At 45.6% G+C, this 16,184-nt stretch overlaps 1 protein-coding gene across 2 annotated transcripts in view; it reads right to left on the bottom strand.

Annotated features, from left to right (window-relative positions):
- Positions 1 to 16,184, bottom strand: part of cdyl (chromodomain protein, Y-like) — a 264,519-nt gene that overhangs the window by 164,006 nt on the left and 84,329 nt on the right. The window lies entirely within an intron of this gene.

Here is a 16,184-nt window from a genome sequence, read left to right as displayed (position 1 = left end):
TCATAAGTATTTAGGTTTCTAAATTACACACTAAATTGAACTATATTGTAACATTGCTTTTTTAATTCAATAAGTTGACAAGGCTTTTGTGTGTATGAATTAAAACAGAAGAGTGCCTTTATAGTAGAACTGTCCGTTCACCCACCAACAACACCAGACATTTTGCTGTCAGGGGTAGTCCACTATTTAGTAACAAACACATTTGAGTATCGCACTGAACCATTTTAGGCACAGCTCTCTTATTTAGAAGATCAGAACATTCTGTAATTGAAGCAAACAAGTTCTATCATAAAAGGGAATATTTTCCCTAAACGTTAGAAACCAAATCATAAAACAATTTCTTTACTTAAAAAATTAATTTCTAGGCTTTTCTTCCAATACTTCGCACTCTTTTGTTGCTGGTGTCAATCAAACCTAGGAAACGAGTTTCACTTCACTTCAGAGTCAGTTTAGGACACAATTCACAGATTCATGCTACAACTTGCTAGCATTGGCACAAAGTACTCGGGAGCCGCAAGCCGACATTTCGTTGTACTGCACTTGTGCACTAACAATGACAATAAAAGTTGATTGGATTCGATTTGATTTGATTTGATCAATGCTACAGTTGTAAATGTAAATGAAACCTTAAGAAGCTGCTATTACAGAACTTTATGATCTATCTAATCTGTGCTATCCTGATTTTGAATAGTTTGATGTCAGCAATGGTTCGGACAATGGAAAACATTGAATATATTGGGATAGGAATTGATAAGCACATACTTCACCCAAAAATAAAAGACACACACACCACACAGCTGTGAAAAGTAATTCTAGCTTATTAGGGAGATGCTTTAACAGAAACTGGCAGACAACGATATAAAAGATTTAAAGTTTTTGTTGTTTCTAAACCCACAGCCCCAACCACTCTTCAGCATTCTTTAACCCACTATGGGGCTTGTTTATCTTCCAGTTTTCAATTCCAGTGAAGGGTTGACAGCAGAAATATTAACCTGTTTTCTTTTTATAGAGAAAAATATTTGATTTAAGCAAGATCCAAACCCAAATACACATCATCTAAATGCTCGAAAGACTCAAATAACATTCTTATCTTTACAACAGCTACGAAATGGGTCAAAGATCAACCACATCATCAGCTTTCATCATCTTCTAAAAGTGACAACAAACTGCTGTGATTGGTTGATTTCCTAGTTGAAAATAGGTCTTTTTTTCAAAAAATTTTTTCATATGGGAAAGAATTTGAATAGTAAATTTTGAATTTTTACATCCAGATGCTATTCGATCGCTCTGTAGGGCACCAGTTTTGAATTTTAAAGGAAACACATGAGGCTCATAATTCTAAGATTGAATTCATGACAAATTCATTACTATCATTTCTTCTACTGTCATTTCCAAGTGAAGATTTTCCACTAGCATCCTTTAACTGCTCAAAGATTGTTAGTAGTCCTGCATTACTAAATAATGATGTTAGGAAGGCACCCGATCTACAAACTGGGCTGGATTTTAGATTCATTTTCTCGCTGGCGCAAGCGGATCAATTTTCATGATGACATCCTGATGATATCCCTGATCACTACACTGCTAAATGATTGGATCTCATCTGTGACTGATACAGCTAGAGTCATGTCCTTAACAGGGTGGGTTCAAGCTCGTGTGTTTACATGGTATTCAGAGAAGGCATTGAAAAGATGTTTAAATAAAACTGAGTCTTACTTCAGATCTGCACTTGCTGCAAGGTGGATATATCATTTCCGTGATAACAGAAAATGCTGGAAATACTCAGCAGGCCAGGCAGCATCCGTGGAGAGAGAAACAGAGTTAACATTTCGGGTCTGGGACCCTTCTTCAGAACTGGAAAAAGCTGAAAATGTAACAGATATTAAGCAGGTGCAGAGACAGGGGAGGGGGGGGGCGGCGTGGTTTAGGAGGGGAGGAAGGAATTGAAAGAACATGCTGTGAAAATGTTGCAAATGGGAAGGGCAAAATCATACTGCATGAAAAATGGGGGCAGGGGTTATTATCTGAAATTGTTGAACTCCATGTTGAGTCCGGCAGGCTGTAAAGTGCCCAATCGAAAGATGAGGTGCTGTTCCTCGAGCTTCATTGGAACACCGTACAGTAATAGGCCGAGGACAGAGAGATCAGAGTGGGAGTGAAGTGGAGAATTAAAGTGACAGACGACCGGAAGCTCAGGGTCACCCTTACGGACTGAACGGAGGTGTTCCACAAAGCGGTCGCCCATTCTGCGTTTGGTCTCCCCAATGTAGAGGAGACCGCATCGTGAGCAGCGAATACAGTATATTAAATTGCAAGTAGTACAAGTAAATCGCTGTTTCACCTGGAAGGGGTGTTTGGGGCCTTGGACAGTGGGAAGGGAGGAGGTAAAAGGGCATGTGTTGCATCTCCTGCGCTTGCACGGGAAGGTGACTGGTGAAGGAGAAGGGCTGTTGGGGGTGATTGAGGAGTGGACCAGGGTGTCGCGGAGGGAGCGGTCCCTTCGGAATGCTGAAAGGGGAGGTGAGGGGAAGATGTGTTCGGTGGTGGGATCACGTTGGAGGTGGCGGAAATGGTGGAGCATGACTCGTTGAATGTGGAGGCTGGTGGGGTGAAAGGTGAGGACAAGGGGAACCCTATCGTGGTTCTGGGAGGGAGGGGAAGGGGTGAGAGCAGAAGTGCAGGAAATAGAAAGGGACACGGTCAAGGGCCGTGTCAACCACAGTAGAGGGGAATCCTCGGTTGAGGAAAAAGGAAGACATGTCGGAAGCACTGGTATGGAAGGTGGCATCGTCAGAACAGACGCGGCGGAGACAGAGAATGGAATAGAGTCCTTACAGGAAGCGTGGTGGGAGGAAGTGTAGTCTAGGTAGCTGTGGGAGTCGGTGGGCTTGTAGTGGATGTTTTTCTAAAGCCGATCGCCAGAAATGGAGACGGAGAAGTCAAGGAAGGGAAGGGAAGAGTCGGAGATGGACCATGTGAAGGAAGGGTTGAAATTGGAAGTAAAGTGAATGAACTTGTCTAGTTCAAGATCCACAAACAGGACTGCCCTGGTAGACGCATCATTTCAGCCTGTTCTTGCCCCATGGAACTTATCTCTTCCTATCTCAACTCTATTTTTCCTCCCATTGTCCAGTCTCTTCCCACCTACATTCGCGACTCTTCTGATGCCCACCAACTCCCACAGCTATCTGGACTACACTTCCTCCCACCCCGCTTCCTGTAAGGACACTATTCCATTCTCCCAGTTTCTCCGTCTCCACCGCGTCTGTTCTGACGATGCCACCTTCCATACCAGTGCTTCCGACATGTCTTCCTTTTTCCTCAACCGAGGATTCCCCTCTACTGTGGTTGACACGGCCCTTGACCGTGTCTGTTCTATTTCCCGCACTTCTGCTCTCACCCCTTCCCCTCCCTCCCAGAACCACGATAGGGTTCCCCTTGTCCTCACCTTTCACCCCACCAGCCTCCACATTCAACGGATCGTCCTCCGCCATCTCCAACGTGATCCCACCACCAAACGCATCTTCCCCTCACCTCCCCTTTCAGCATTCCAAAGGGACCGCTCCCTCTGCGACACCCTGGTCCACTCCCCAATCACCCCCAACAGCCCTTCTCCTTCACCTGGCACCTTCCCGTGCAAGTGCAGGAGATGCAACACATGCCCTTTCACCTCCTCCCTTCCCACTGCCCAGGGCCCCAAACACCCCTTCCAGATGAAACAGCGATTTACTTGTACTTCTTGCAATTTAATATACTGTATTCGCTGCTCACGATGCGGTCTCCTCTACATTGGGGAGACCAAACGCAGATTGGGCGACCGCTTTACAGAACACCTCCGTTCAGTCCGTAAGGGTGACCCAGAGCTTCCGGTCGCCTGTCACTTCAATTCTCCACTTCACTCCCACTCTGATCTCTCTATCCTCGGCCTATTACATTGTTCCAATGAAGCTCAACGTAAGCTCGAAGAACAGCACCTCATCTTTCGATTAGGCACTTTACAGCCTGCCGGACTCAACACTGAGTTCAACAATTTCAGATAATAATCCCTGCCCCCATTTTTCATGCAGTATGATTTTGCCATTCCCATTTGCAACATTGTCACAGCATGTTCCTTCAATTCCTTCCTCCCCTCCTAACCGCACCCCCCCGCCCACCGTCTCTGCACCGGCTTAATATCTGCTACATCTCCAGCTTTTTCCAGTTGTGATGAAGGGTCCCAGACCTGCAACGTTAACTCTGTTTCTCTCTCTACGGATGCTGCCTGGCTGCTGAGTATTTCCAGCATTTTCTGTTGTTATTTCAGATTTCCAGCATCCGCAGTATTTTGCTATTATATATCATTTCCGTGGTTTGCTGACAATAGTAATTTTCAGCAAATATAAATGCAATATTTTATACTTTAGAGCTGATCACCAGCAGTGCAACACATCCTTGTTGGGAAGTTAAATGCTTACTGCCGGCAGTAAACAGTTGCTTCCTGCAGAATGAGGAATGGTCCCTGTTCAAGTGAAGTTTTAAAAGAGGGACAGATGAGATTGCACAAGTAAAAATATGCTAATAGTTGGCTGTATTAAAGGCTGCATTAAACTATGAACTGCTGCATGTTAAGATCCCATGTGAAAAGAGTTTGACCAGTCTCAATGCAGTTCCTAGTGGGCATTGGCCTACAGCACAAGACTGCCCCCATACAACACTAATTCACACTGTCATCCCTCAGAGAACTAAGGATGATTGGTTTGGGAAATGGAACACATATCACACAGGTGTAGTCGGGTTCTGGGGTTGGGCCTATGCAGACTATTGGGGCAGAGTGAAGGGAGCTTTGTTCTTCACCTGGCTGTGCTCTCCCGGACCTGAAAGTGCCTGGTATTGACAATGGGTGCCTGAAATGAAAAGCAATTCCACGCCCCAAACACTGACATCACTCACCTTGATGAGCACATGCACACTAAAAACACTGAACAACATAAATAAATATGGATTAAGAAAAGGACTTTTGTCTAACCAAGCTCAAATCAACAACTTCCATTGATAAAGTGCCTTTAACGGAGTAAAATGGTCCAAGATGCTTAAATTAAATCAACAATGAATTCCAGTCTACAAGGTCAGGAAAGCAAAGATTATAGAGTGATGAGTGGTTGACGAGCTGAGTTGTGAGGATGTGTTTTAAAAGGAGAGAGGGCGAGGTTTAAGCAGAAGAGGGGGCGAGGTTTAAGCAGGGAAATCCAGAGAGAGGACCAAGACGTTGAATGCCTCGCCAGAAATGGTGAGGTGATGAGTTGTGACTCGTCCAATACTAAATGTTAAACAAGAAGTTCAACGACACAGAGACAGTCGAGGTAGGTTATGGAGAGGTAGAGCTGGGTGTCATAAGAGCATAAGAAATAGGAGCAGGAGAGGCCATTCGGGCCCTCGAGCCTGGAAGATCATGGCTGATCGGATCTTGGTCTCAACTCCACTTTTCTGCCTGTTCCCCATAACCCTCGACTCCCCTGTAGTTCAAAAATCTGTCTAACTCAGCCTTGAACGTATTCAATGACTCCGCCTCCACAGCTCTCTGGGGTAGAGAATTCCAAAGATTCACGACCCTCAGAGAAGAAATTCCTCCTCATCTCCGTCTTAAATGGGTGACCCCTTATTCTGAGACTACGCCCCCTAGTTCTAGATTCCCCCACGAGGGGAAACATCCTCTCTACATCTACCCTGTCAAGCCCCCTCAGAATCTTATATGTTTCAATAAGATCACCTCTCATTCTTCTAAACTCCAATGAGTATAGGCCCAACCTGCTCAACCTTTCCTCATAAGACAACCCCTTCATCCCAGGAATCAACCTAGTGAACCTTCTCTGAACTGCCTCCAATGCAAATATATCCCTCCTTAAATAAGGAGGCCAAAACTCTAGGTGTGGTCTCACCAACACCCTGCACAGTTGTAGCAAGACTTCCCTACTTTTATACTCCATCCCCTTTGCAATAAAGACCAACATTTGATTTGCCTTCCTAATTACTTGCATGCTAGCTTTTTGTGTTTCATGTACGAGGACACCCAGATCCCTTGGTACCGCAGCATTCTGTACTCTCTCTTCATTTAAATAATATTTTGTTTTTCTATTCTTCCTACCAAAGTGGATAACCTCACATTTTCCCACATTATACTCCATCTGCCAAATTTTTGCCCACTCACTTAACCTATCTATATCCCTTTGCAGACTCAGAGGGTGCAATCTTACCTTTCGGTGCGAGTTGGGAGCGGGTCAGCTGACTAGCGAGTTGCAATCCCGCCCCCAACGAGGCCCAACGCACAGACGTAATTTCACGTCAATTGGCCTCGCTAAGCCCGCTTTGCGGGCTTGCCGGCTAATTAAGAGAAAGCAGGTGTCAGATGACATCAGTTGATGATGTGTCATCTGCCGGTTTGCTTAAAGGGGACGCGCTCGTTTTTTTTTGACAGATGATTTTTCAGTGTTTGACAGTATTGAGGTGCTGCAAACACTGTACAAAGGTGAGCCCTTGCACCAAGACTCTCCAGAGACTCTCTCCTTAGGCTAAAACAGATGGCAGCTACAGGTGAGGTTACAGAAGCGATCAGTCACTGGTAAGAGAGGTTCTCCCAATGAGGTGGGACTACACAAACACTTCAAACCTTGTTACCTACAGAAAAGTATAAAGACATTAAAAATGATTTCCCCAATATTTTCTTACCTCTGAAACACACCAGTGTACCATTGAATCCTTCACACCACTTCTGCAGTGGTCATCAATGCACAAACCTTACAGTAGACCCACAGCACGCCACACTTACCCTAGCGTGGTGTCGGGACGTCAGGAAGCCTGCAGTCGACCTAGCAAAATTGAAAAAAGCCTCTTAACTGCCTGCTATCTATCTGTTAACAGGCAGTTAAGTGCCTATAATCCTCTTCCCGCCGCTAGGTGTCGGGTCCCTGCACAAATCGGGGTCCCGACCCTTGGGAAGATTGCATGGAGGCGGGTTGACAGCAGGTTCGGGACCCGCTGTCAATCTTTGCGATTTTGCCAGCAGTCCCGCCTCCAAACCCGCCCCGAGCGCCGGCAAAATTCCCCTAGTGTCCTCCTCACAACTTGCTTTCCCACCTATCTTTGTATCATCAGCAAATTTGGCTACATTACACTCGGTCCCTTCATCCAAGTCGTTAATGTAGATTGTAAATAGTTGAGGCCCCAGCACTGATCCCTGTGGCACCTCACTCGTGACAGTTTGCCAACCTGCTAATGACCCATTTATCCTGAGACTGTTTTCTGTTAGTTAGCCAATTCTCTATCCCTGCTAACATATTACCCCCAACATGAGCACTTACCTTGTGCAGTAACCTTTTATGTGGCACCTTATCAAATTGCTTTTGGAAATCCAAATACACTACATCTAATGGTCCCCCTTTATCCACCCTGCTTGTTACATCCTCAAAGAACTCTAATAAATTTGTCAAACACAATTTCCCTTTCATAAAATCATGCTGACTCTGCTTGATTGTATTATGATTTGCTAAATGCCCTGCTACTACTTCCTTAATAATGGATTCCAGCATTTTCCCCAATCACAGATGTTAGGCTAACTGGCCTATAGTTTCCTGCTTTCTGTCTCCCTATTTTCTTGAATATGGGCGTTACATTTGCGGTTTTCCAATCCGCTGGGACCTTTCCAGAGTCTAGGGAATTTTGGAAGATTACAACCAATGCATCCACTTCTTTCAAGATCCTTGGGTGCAGACCATCAGGTCCAGGGATCTTGTCAGCCTTTAGTTTGCCTAGTACTTTTTCTCCAGTGAAAGTGATTGTTTAAGTTCCTCCCTCCCTTTTGCCCCTCGATTTTCCACCACTATTGGGATGCTTTTAGTGTCTTCTAGTATGATTGACATTCATGTGGAAACTGACCCCAATAATTCTTCTCTAGACCACAAACAATACTCCCCACCAAGGACTTGGCCCAACCCATTTAATCTCTCAATGAAAGTCCACAAGTACATCCACATTTAAATTTATCTGCTATTCCTCAGAATTCTTTGTCCATTCTTCCATGAGACACACTGGACCCAAGTGATGTTGGTATGTGTTTTGGGCAGAATCTGGACTGAAAGGGAATAGCATCCCCAGACTGGGCTGTCCATCCATGGGCAGATGAAAGGTAATTTAAATGTAAAACAGGCAGTTGTTTTGCATAGACAAAAATCAATTTTTTTTTAGCAATGTCTGGCTATTCAGGAAGACATTGAACACCTTGGGGTCAGTGGAAAGAGGCTTTTAAAAAATATATCAGGACATAGATACCAGAGTCAGTTAAGGCTGCAAAAGGAATAATGTATTTAATATATTCTGTGCAAAAAGCTGTGACAATTTGAATACTAACTGAAACACTCGAGGCCGGTGCCTTAAAGACTAAGTGGCATATTTGGCATTGTATCTCCACTGAAATCAGATATTGCCATCTTTAAGATTTTTTTTTTTTTTTTTTTTTTTTTTATAACAGTGACGTAACAAATCAAATGCACAAGATGAAGAGATCTTATTTTGCAAGCCTATTATTATAGGTGGAAGGTGCAAAGGATTTGGGTGCATTACTGATCATTCAGTGAAAACAGGTAGATAATGAGAGTGGTTACCAACAATGTTATTTGTGTACGGGACATTTAATTATTAGTTACAGTAAATTATTAGAATCTTTCTGCACCCACATTTAGAATATTGTGTGTACTACTTGCAAGAGGACATTAAAATGATCAGGTTCTACAGTTTGCAGAAGCTCATTAGAACTTAACTCATTTTCATTAGAGAGAAGGAAATTAAGAATATACATGATCCAGTGTCATGTTTCAGGATTACTATCAATTTTGCCGTGGAAGGCGATTTATAATAAAATGTTGCTTTTAAGCTAAATTTAGCTTAGAATGGATTAACATTCTCACAGTAGCCAGATGCTGGAGGCAAGTGGGAAAGAAGCATACTAAAGCTGAATGGACCAGTTTGTGGAATGTTGCTACTTACATGTGACTGAGATGATAATGGTCAACTGACTTGTCCCAGACTCATATTGCGATAGCCCCCATTCATTGATCCTCGACCAACCTGCCCCCGCCACACAGTACTGCCCCCCCCGATTATCAAAATCCACAACAAGGCCTTGGACAGCGTGGACCACTTTCCATACCTCGGGAGCCTACTGTTACCAAGGGCAGACGTCGATGACGAAGTCCAACACCGCCTTCAGTGTGCCAGTGCGGCCTTCGGTCGCCTGAGGAAGAGAGTGTTTGAAAACCAGGACCTCAAACCCGGCACCAAGCTCATGGTCTACAGAGCAGCAGTGATACCCACCCTGCTGTATGCCTCAGAGACATGGACCATGCACAGCAGGCACCTCAAAGCACTGGAGTGGTACCACCAATGCTGCCTCCGCAAGATCCTGCAAAGCCATTGGCAAGATAGGCGCACCAACGTCAGTGTTCTGGCTCAGGCCAACATCCCCAGCATCAAAGCTTTGACCACACTCAATTAGCTCCGATGGACGGGTCACATCGTCTGCATGCCCGATACGAGACTCCCAAAACAAGCGCTCTACTCAGAGCTCCGACACAGCAAGAGAACCCCAGGTGGGCAGAGGAAACGCTTCAAGGACGCCCTCAAAGCCTCCTTGAAAAAGTGCAACATCCCCACCGACACCTGGGAATCCCTGGTCCAAGGTCGTACAAAGTGGAGGAGAAACATCCAGGAAGGCGCAAAACACAGAGTCTCTTCGCCAGGAGCAAGCGGAAGCCAAGCGCAGGCAGCGCACGTCAACCCAAGCACCCCACCCACCCGCCCCTTCAACCACCGTCTGCCCCACCTGTGACAGAGACTGTAGGTCCCGCATTGGACTCATCAGTCACCTGCAAACTCATTTTTAATGTGGAAGCAAGTCATCTTCGGTTCCGAGGGACTGCCTAAGAAGAAGAGGTAAACTGCAGGGGATAGTTGATAGCCAGCTACACCTTGGGGAACAACAGCTGGTTTAATTGGCAGACATGATACCAAACCCAGGGACAGAAGTCGAACAACTGGCTTCCTGTTCAGCTAGGAACGAAAACAGAGTCTGCGATCAGTTTTGTTTCAAGATCTGGTAGGGAGACAAGGATTGGGCAGGTCCCTTTGTTTAAGATAGAACTGATCAGATTCAGAGAAATGACTGACCAGAAAGAACGAATGCTTAGCCTGATAACAGGGTTAGCGTGCCGTGTTTTATTTTCTATGCTACAAGAAGGTTTTCTGAAATTAAGTGGCAGTGGGGTGAGATTTACTACAACCGTTACACTGTACATTCACATACAAACTATAAAATAAACCTAGTATTAAAATTCATACCTAGCTTAGTTTTACAAAAGTGTTAATCAACTAGGGTTGCGAAGGGGTGGAAAGTTTCCGGTAAATTTCCGGAAATTTTCCACGGGAAGTTCAGCTTGGGAATTTTGCCCAAAAAGCACATGCTAGCACAATTGTTTTTGCTTTTTTTTGTACTTCTTTCATTTTTTTCCCCCCACAGGTCCTCTCTTAAAATTACTAACAGAGATGGATTCTTAATTATTAAGGAATTTCTTAATCAATATATGTTTATCTTCTTACTTGGCTTGTTTTAATAATTAGAAGTTGTGTGTGTGACTGTGAACAAGTGTGTCCTGATTGGTTGGATGAGTGGATGAGCGATTAGCTCCCTCTATTGGTGCTGTAGCGTCGTGAGTGCACAGGTCATGCTTCCATCACATGGAGCATCAGGAAAAAATTTACTCACCCTGTTGCAATCGTGCTGATCGACCGCAGCTCGACACAGAGACGAATGCCCTTTATTTCTCTGCATAGAACAATGTCAGGTTTACCGTCGGATGTGGAAGCATTTTACCCCAGGCATTAAAGATGGAAAGACTGTGTACATGTGTAAACACTGTACAAAGCCATACGTAAAGAAAGCCACAGAGATGCAGCAGCATTTATCCAAATGGAACAACTTCACTCAAAGCTCACAGCAGTCAGCCCAGAGTTCCTCTGCTTCCATTCAAGAAGATGATGGTTCACATTCAGCATCAGGCTCATCAGCAACTCCTGGCCCACTTGGAAGGTTCTTTGATACAATGGATAACCATAGCCAGAAGAATGCAGATGAGTGCCTTGCTCGAGCTGTATATGCGACAGGCTCACCCCTCATGCTCACAGCCAATGTGTACTGGAAGAGATTTTTAAAATGTTATTCGCCCTGCATACTGTCCTCCCACCAGACATGCTGGCCCCGATTTTCTGCCAGCTGTCGGGCGGGTTTTCATGCAGGCGGGGGCTGAAAATCGCCGAAGTAGGGGGTCGCGACCACCCCCCCCGCCTGACTTTCGGACCGCCGTTTCTCCGCGACCCGAATCAGTCCCGCTCGCCACTGGCGGGACTGACCGTCGGGACCCTGATCACCAATTATTGGCATGTTTAATGCCATTTTAGGGTGCCCTTGCGATTTTCAGGGGTTCCCCACGCTAAACATGCCTGCAGAGAACCCCGCTGATGAAACCTGGCGTGAAGCTTGCCGGCTTGCTTGCTCTCAGCTGCAGGTCATTCGGGAAAGCTGCGATTTAAAAAGGGACAGCATTTGTATGTTGAAGGACCTTGGTGTTGCAGGCTTGGGGCTACTTCTTCAAGGCTTAGGCACAGCTGTGGAAGGTTGGAGCCTCACACTTCTCCAATGTGATCTCCTGGGAAGCACCGCTCGGCACCCTCACTCAGCGCTTCCTCAGCGGAGGCATCTACCAGAAGCATGGGACGCCTTTTTTTCCTTCCCTTCTTGCCATTAGAGGATCTCCAGCAGCAGAGGCGGCAGCAGCAGAACCAGGAACAGCAGGATGAGCACCAGGCTGCTGCTCACTCACCTGAAGCTGCACAGGCCAGAAGGGGCCAGTGCTTGGAAGTGGCTTGAGAGCACCTTGCTGCGCTTTAGTGGGCCATGGGGACCCATATCTGCACTGGCAGTCCTACTCAGAAGGACTTCCATGAAGGTCTGGTTTCTCTGTTCAAAAGATGGCCAACGCTGCTCAAGAGATGTCATTCTCTTATGAGCACTCACCATGTTTTCCGTACCCTGGCGAGCTATCTCCTCCATGGAGGTTGCCAACCTTTCCATGGTGATGCGTTCCTGCGCCAATGACTCCACAAAGGCTCTGCTCATGGTCGCTATGGATTCCTCCATTCGCTCCACACTCACAGCGACCCTGGAGACAAAACCTGCCAGAGACTCCTGCATCTGTGCATGGAGATCCATCACCTCTTCTCTTGCGGATGGACCCAGACGCAGAGGGTCGACATGCAGCACAGCTGAGCTGAGCTGGCAGAGTCCTGCGCCCTCCGACGAGGACTCTCCACTGCTGTCCCTGTCTCCAGAATCTGCTGAGGCTCACTTGTGAGCTGTGAAACACCAGGTGACAACACTACTCTATGTCCTGAAGGTCCCCCCGAGGTGTGAGTGTGTGCGCTGGTGCTGGGTGTGCTTACTTCTGCTGACGCTGCGCCCTCAGAGGTTGGAGCTTCCTCTGAGGAGTCTGGCTGCACAGCCTCTTCCTCCTCCACAGTGGGGACGGGGGCTCTGGATGGTCCTGTGGGGGAGTAGAGGAAGGAGTTAGAGATGTGATGTCAAGGTTACATGCACATTAGAGTTGACATCTGCTGACACCTGCATCCATGCAGCCTTGGTCTCAGTGGGAGGCCTCTTCCTGCCTGAACCTAGGGAAGAGGACCTCCCTGTGGGCCCTAACCCCATCCAATAATGCCTGCAGTGAAGCTTCGTCGAATTTGGAGGCAGCTCGGGGTCTGGCACTGGCCACAGCTGCTGCAGGCTCCTCTGCCATCCTGTATGGTTCGTTTGGAAGCCAACAGAGAAAGCAATGCTTGCTGTGGACCTTGAAAGCACCACGAATGATGACATCATACTGTGGGGCTTCCTGACTGGAAATGGACAATTAGCAAGGCTGCCCACACGCTGGAAATGAATTGGCCACGAGGGAAAATTGCGTGCAGCTGGCTGACCCATTTTTTTGTGTGTCAGAACCCCACATGCGGGGGAATCCGACCATTTCCCACACAATCCACAAAATCGGGCCCGCTGTGTCTACTTATTTGCTGGAGGCTGAGTATAACGGAGTCCAAAGAAAGCTCAAAGAAACGATAGAGATGGCAGACTGTGTTGCAGTTATCTCAGATGGGTGGTCAAATGTACAAGGGGAGGGCATCATAAACTACATCGTCTCTACTCCTCTCCCAGTGTTCTTCAAGAGCACAGACACGAAGGACAACAGACACACAGGCTGTTCTGGACTTATCACATGCAGATAGCACCCTGTGGTGGTGGTTATTGTGTTAGTATACAGCAGAGGTCAGTTGACCTTTCTTCCTGTTTGACCCCGGAAGTAGTTTCCCAGAAAGAACCTGGCAGAGTAATGGGGAATCTTCCATGAGGGATTCCATTCTCAATCCAGTTCCATCTCATATGATAGGCCAGACGCAATATCGGAGTATCTTTGTTTGTTAACATGATAGCAACTTTGTCAGTGTAGTATTTGACAATACTTTGTTTATAAGAAGTTAATAGTTGGTAGTTACAGAAGTCCAGCTCAAATGTTAGCTACTTATACAATTAGTCTATTCTATTGTTATATAAATATGTATATATCTCATGTAATATCTAATGTATAGTACTCAGTTCTATGTACAAAACATATTTTGTCTTTGTTTACAGTTTCACAAATTTGTTCAAGTAAAGCTTCAAAACAGCAAACTGGCTTCTCGAGGAATTATTTGAATAAGTGTTTAACTTGCTGGATAATTAGATAGGAGCATGTCTAGCGAGACCAGTACACAGGCACATAGATTGCTGATGAGCTGAAAGTGGTCATCAACGATCTTGGATCACAAAAGGTCTTTGCAGTAGTTACTGACAATGCTGCAAATATGAAGGCTGTTTGGGCTCAAGTGGAGGAGGCCTACCCTCATATTACGTCTATTGGGTGCGCAGCTCATGGGCTCAACCTGCTCAAGGACATCATGGGTTTGAGAACCATGGAAACACTGTACAAGAGAGCCAAGCAAGTTGTTAAGTATGTCAGGGGAAAATAGGTAGTTGCAGCAACCTACAACTCAAAGCAAACGACTAAGAACAAGAACACCACACTGAAGCTGCCCAGCAACACTAGATGGGGTGGCATTGTCATAATGTACAACAGCCTTCTGGAGGGTAAGGAGTCACTGCAAGAAATGGCAATATCCCAGTCTGGGGATATGGAAACCACCATCAAGAAAATACTACTGGATGATGTGTTTTGGAAGGGAGTGGTTAGCAGCCTTAAACTACTCTCACCAGTAGCATCTGCAATTGCTCAGATCGAAGGAGATGATGCTATCTTATCAGATGTTCTTAGGCTTTTTGCTGATTTAAAAGAACAAATCAGCATTGCCCTACCCACATCCCTGCTGCTCAAAGCAGAGGAGAAGGCAATTGTTCAATTCATACAGGCGCGTCAAGAATTTTGTGTCAGGCCGATTCATGCTGCAACATACATGCTAGACCCAAAGCATGTTGGGAGACCAATACTTTCTGGAGAACAGATCAACAGCGCTTAGTGTGATTTCTACCCTCTCACACCACCTCAATCTGGACATGGGCAAAGTTCTGGGAAGTCTAGCAAAGTTCTCTACCAAGCAAGGCCTTTGGAATGGGGACGGGATATGGGAATCATGCAAGCATATCAGTGCACATACCTGGTGGAAGGGACTTTGTGCATTTGAGGCCCTGTCACCCACGGCATCGGTGATACTCCAAATCCCACCTTCATCAGCGGCCTCTGAACGAAACTGGTCACTTTTTGGGAATACGCATACAAAGGTGCGCAACAGGCTAACTGACAAGAGAGTGGAGAAACTGGTGGCTATCCGGGCGAACCTACAACTTATTGAGCCAGATACAGAAGTGTCCACCACACAGCTAGACAGTGACACAGAGGAGGAAATGGACACGTCAGAGTCAGAGAATCAGGAGGAGCAATGAGGAGTAGAAGACTCAAAGGGACAAAATAAGGACAAATTACAGGCTAAATAAGCTGACGCTCTTTTTATTTTATTTTAGATGGGTCTTTTTTGTGGGGGTTCAATAAAGTTCAAAATTATAACCTAAATAAAGTTTTGAAAGCCTGTTTTTATTTGTATGGAACAGTATGTCTATTTTGATGACAAAGATAATCAGGGATAAAAAGACAAAAACCATCAGTGTGCAATAAAGCTCAAAATTCTCATAAATTCCCAAAATTCCCATGGAAAGTTTCCTCTTTTAAAAATTCCCGGAATTTTGCAACCCTATAAGATTGGAAAGACGCATGGTTGATTACAAGTATTGTCTATATGATTTTCCAGAAGACATTTGATAAGGTTCCACACAAACAATTATTAGTAAAAATGAAAACACAGAATTGGAGGTAACCTGGTAACATGGGTCGGTAATTGGTTGGGAATTAGGAGGCAGAGAGTCGGGATAACGGGAACATTCTCTGATTGGTGGGATATGATAAGTGGTGTTCCTCAGGAATTACATAGCATTACATAGGATATACGGCACAGAAACAGGCCATTCGGCCCAACCAGTCCATGCTGGCGTTATGCTCCACTCGAGCCTCCTCCCGTCTTTCCTCATCTAACTCTAGCAGCGTAACCCTCTATTCCCTTCTCCCTCGTATGCTTGTCCAGCCTCCCCTTAAATGCATCTATACTATTCGCTTCAACCACTCCCTGTGGTAGCGAGTTCCACATTCTCACCACTCTCTGGGTAAAGACGTTTCTTCTGAATTCCCTGTTGAATTTCTTGGTGACTATCTTATATTGATGGCCTCTAGTTATGCTCTTCCCCACAAGTGGAAACATTCTCTCTGTATCCACTCTATCAAAACCTTTCATAATTTTAAAGACCTCTATTCGGTCACCCCTCAGTCTTCTTTTTTCAAAAGAAAAGAGACCGAGTCTGTTCATCCTTTCCTGATATGTATACCGACACATTTCTGGTATCATCCTTGTAAATCTTCTCTGCACCCTCTCCAGTGCCTCTATATCCTGAGTTATATCATGCAAGAGCCTACACACAGACGCATGAAACTTTAGACGATTACAATGACTCTTTA

Source organism: Somniosus microcephalus, chromosome 5 (genome assembly GCF_052327205.1).
Source record: "Somniosus microcephalus isolate GS21.2 chromosome 5, FLI_Smic_1.0, whole genome shotgun sequence".
NCBI lineage: Eukaryota > Metazoa > Chordata > Chondrichthyes > Squaliformes > Somniosidae > Somniosus > Somniosus microcephalus.
Note: the sequence above shows the minus strand (reverse complement) of the source record. Positions and strands in the feature narration are given on the sequence as shown.